Genomic DNA, 4,563 nt, shown 5'->3' with positions numbered 1-4,563 from the left:
CAATTTACCACCTTGGTTATGTATGAAAAGACCATTTATCTTCTTGTCACTTATTGTTCCCGGACCAAAAAGCCCGAAACGTAATTTGGATGTTTATTTACAACCATTGGTGGAGGAGTTGAAATATTTGTGGGAAGTTGGGGTGGAAACTTATGATGTGTCTAAAAAACAAAATTTTCAACTTAAAGCTTCCCTTTTGTGGACAATAAATGATTTTCCCGCCTATGGTATGCTATCTGGGTGGTCTACATAAGGACAAAAAGCATGTCCTTGTTGCATGGAGGAAAGTAAAGCATTTTGGCTTCCCAATAGCAAGAAAATAAGCTGGTTTGATTGTCATAGATGCTTCTTACGAGAGGGAAATCCACATAGGAAGAACAAGAAAGCTTTCACAAAAGGTAAAGAGGTGCTTGATGCCCCTCCGAAACGAGTGCATGGGGATGAGATATGGAAGACGGTATGTGATTTACCATCCCCTATTGATGGTACCGAGGAAGAATTTAAATAATTGAAAAAGCAGGAAAACGGTTGGTTTAAAAGAAGCATTCTTTGGGACCTTCCTTATTGGAAGACAATGTTGATAAGACATAATTTGGATGTAATGCACATAGAAAAAAAAATCTTTGAGCAACTAATTGACATGATCATGGATGTAGAAGGTGAAAAATGTGATAGCATTGCTTCTAGAAAAGATTTGCAGAAATTTTGTCATCGTCCCAAATTACACATTCGCGGCGACGGGTCTAAGCCAACATCCATTTTCACTCTCGACAAAGCTAAGAGAAAAGTATTGTGTGAGTGGTTACAAAATTTGAAGTTTCCTGATGGGTATGCATCAGATTTTAGTCGATGTGTTGATCTTAAGAAGCTGAAGTTGCAAGGCTTGAAAAGTCATGATTGTCATGTATTCATGGAGCGATTATTACCCGTTGCTCTGAAACACCTCGTGCCGACAAACGTTTGGAATGCAGTTGTTGAGATTAGTCAATTCTTCCGAGATTTATGTGCCTCTTCAATATGTGTTGATGACATGATTCGTCTAGAAGAGCAAATACCACAGATATTGTGTAAGCTTGAAATGATCTTTCCTCCTGCATTTTTTAACTCCATGGAGCATCTACCGGTTCATTTGCCATATGAAGCCAAAGTTGGGGGACCCGTCCAATATAGGTGGATGTATCCATTTGAAAGGTAATTAAGATAATCTTGCTACTTTTAAATTAAAATTAATAATAATAACTAATCTATTTATTATATGTTAACTTTATTATTAATAAAGCTCATCATTAACTTTTATAGGTTTCTTAATCATTTGAAGAAAAAAATTGGTAATAAAGCTAGGGTGGAAGGTTCTATATGCAATGCTTATTTAACGGAAGAGATTGCAAACTTTTGTTCTCTTTACTTTGAAAAACATATAGAAACCAAAGCAAAAAACTTGAATGTTGAGAAACCGGATGAAGTAGACGGAAGTTTACCCGAATTTTTTCAAACTCAAGATGATGAAGGGTGTTCATCAAAGGGGCAAACAAGATATTTGGATGATAAGGAGTATAATCGTGCCCACCTTTACGTGCTATCTAATTGTGACCTCTTGGAGCCATACGAAAACACGTTTGTTAATGATTTCATTCAGAGGAATCCTAATATAAGTAAGGATGATGTTTGGGACAAACATGAGGACCAATTTCCATCATGGTTTCAGAAACATGTAATTGAGTTGAATATTCAAGATGATTTGATAAGAAGTTTGGCTTTTGGTCCTTCAAAAATGGTAGGAACGTGGAATCGATACTCGGTTAATGGCTTTAATTTTCAAACATTCAACTACGGTAAAGGTAAGGCTAGGTGCAATTGGGGGGTTACTATTTCTTCTCTTGATGACAACGAATACTATGGTATAGTTGAAGATATCTTTGAAATTAGTTATAGTGGACGTGACCGAGCTTATAAAACTGTCTTATTCAAGGTTGACTGGAAGGATAATTCTGTGGCTGGAATGAGAGTACATGAACAATACAAGCTTGTAGAAGTGAATCGTACTAGAACATACTCTAAGTATGATCCATTTATACTTGCACATCAGGCTCATCAAGTGTATTTTGCTACTTATCCAAGCACAACAAATGATAGAAATCAAAATGCGTGGTGTGCAATCTTTAAGACAAAGGCACGGTCACAAGTTGATACAACTTTTTTCCAAGAAGAAAACGTTTCAAATGAAACGCTTTTGTCTCCACCCGATGAAATCAACTATGAGCATGAGAATAAAGATGGTGAAGACATGTAAGAGGAAGAATATTATGACGTGGAAGAGAGACTGCCGGGGGAGGATGAGGCGGAGGAGGAGGAGGAGGAGAGAAGGGAAGAAGAGGAGGAGAGGAGGGGGGACGATGAGGTGAGGAGGAGAAGGGAGGAGGAGAAAAGGAGGAAGGACGAGGGGTTTGGAGATGAAGATGATTATGATGATGATGATGACGATGATGAGGATGAGGAAGAGGATGAGGACGAGGGGTTTGAAGATGAAGATGATTAAATTGGTATAATTTTGTATTCCTCAAGAGTAAATTATTAAAATTTAGAAGTCTGTATAATTTTCATTTATCATTATTTGTGTTAATTTTTATTTGTATTATCGTGAGATGGTCGAAGCGCAGTCGAGGTAGGAAGCGTGGAGGCGGCTCGGGAGGAGGAGGAGTACGCGTCCGGAGCAGGAGGAGGAGTTTGTGCGGGAGGATCCGATGCATGACGGTGACGGTGAGGAGACTGACGCTACCGACGAGCCAGCACGGGTGCCGATACGGTACACTTCGGATCATCGGATGATTCTTGAGCCGACGGGATTATGGTAAGTTTTATTCTTTATTAGTCTACTATTTTTATTTCTTTTTTTTTTTTTGTAATTTTACATGTTCAAAATAAATGCAGGTTTATGGACGATTGCGTGATACGAGGTGTCACGAAAAGCACGAAGACTAATTTCGTGGGTCCAATTCCTACATCGTGGACACAAGCTTCTCATGCACAAAGAGAGGCGTGGTTCAATAACTTTCGGGTATATATTTTTCGTAATTCTTTGTTTTAGAAACCAAATAATTAATTTTGATAAATTTTTTAAGAACCAAGGTTATACTTTTATTTTATACTAATATGAAATTTTGCCGCTTTTTTTGTAGTTATCATTCGCTTGGTCACCGTCTCAAGAACAGAATGTCCGTAACAGGTACAATGACGTCGGTACTCGACGATATCGGGACGTGATTTGGAAGGTAGTTAGGCGCCCAAAGGAACCAGACCACATGAAAGGTATTTAATTAACTTGTTTTGTTATTTGTATTAATTAGCATATACTCTCTTATATTATAAATAATATCAGTAACTTATTAGTTATGATTTCATATGTGTAATTGCAGGTGACAAGTATGAAGGCTTAATAAAGCATACCAAAAGTGAAGCTTTTCAGAAGAAGTCTAAGCAAGCATCCCTCAACAAAAGAGGAGGAAAGGAAGACGCCGTGAACGAGCCTACTCATTACGCGGGTTCACGATCGTTCTGGAATCGTATGTTGGGTGTAAGTTTGTCTATTATTTCACACTTTTTTTTTGTTTTCAATGCAACATGTTTATTTTATGTTAGATTTTTTGTTTATTTTCTAACATGTATGTTTTTTTTTCATTCAGAGAGGAAAGAAGAAGTCACAGCCGATTGCAACGGTACCGGAAGTGTTTCTGGACACGCATTTCAGGGTTGACCACAAAGGGGTTAGAACTTGGACTAAGCCAAAAGACAAGAAATTATATGTAAGTTTTCCGTAACACTTAATTTTTGTTAATTTATTCTCTTTTAAAATGTCGTATATAAGGTGGTTACCATATTAACTTACAACCATTTGTTTAATATTGTAGGAAGCATTTGAACGAGAAAAAGCCGCCAATCCAGAAAAACCGGATAATGACATATGGTATGAGTTGGTGGATGGCTTCAAGAAAGGGCACGTGTATGGTACCGGAAGTTCAACACCGGCTTTTTATGAGAAAACGCGTAGAAGATCGACTTCAAGAATTCCCAGCAACACGTATCAACCGGGAATTATTAGTCAACTTCAAAGTCAAATAAGAGAGCGTGATGAATGTGATGCCAAACGTGATGAAGAACTTGCCAAACGTGATGAAGAATTCCGGCAAATGAAGGAAAGAATGGAAATGTTTGAGAATTGGTGGCAAGGTTGTAACCCCGGACCTAGATCCAACTACGATCCAAATGATCCGCATGGTCCACATGGGGGGAGTGGAGCCGGTGTTGGCTTCCAAGTAAGATGATTTTAGCATGTAAGCTTGTAAAACTTGAACACTTTAGACTTGAACATTTAGAATAGCTTAGCTTGTAAAACTTTCATTTTCAATATATGAAATGATGTTTGAGAAATTGGGAGGTGTTGGGTTGAAATGTATGGTGTTGTGTGTGTTGAAATTTGGGATGTATGGTGTTGTGGAACATCGGTTTGTATGCAGGTTGTAAATATTTGGCTAGCAATGAAAACGAAAAAAACCACCAAAACATACA

The 4,563-nt window shown here is 37.9% G+C and overlaps 1 long non-coding RNA gene across 1 annotated transcript; it reads left to right on the top strand.

The window, feature by feature from the left end:
- Nucleotides 1-2,753: 2,753 nt before the first annotated feature.
- Nucleotides 2,754-3,565, top strand: LOC141594345 (uncharacterized). The gene is made up of 4 exons (XR_012522140.1): nt 2,754-2,848; nt 2,929-3,055; nt 3,224-3,306; nt 3,414-3,565. It is a non-coding gene; the product is annotated as an uncharacterized LOC141594345 (long non-coding RNA).
- The last annotated feature ends 998 nt before the right edge of the window (nt 3,566-4,563 follow it).

This window comes from Silene latifolia, chromosome 8, assembly GCF_048544455.1.
Source record: "Silene latifolia isolate original U9 population chromosome 8, ASM4854445v1, whole genome shotgun sequence".
In the NCBI taxonomy this organism is placed as follows: domain Eukaryota; kingdom Viridiplantae; phylum Streptophyta; class Magnoliopsida; order Caryophyllales; family Caryophyllaceae; genus Silene; species Silene latifolia.
Note: the sequence above shows the minus strand (reverse complement) of the source record. Positions and strands in the feature narration are given on the sequence as shown.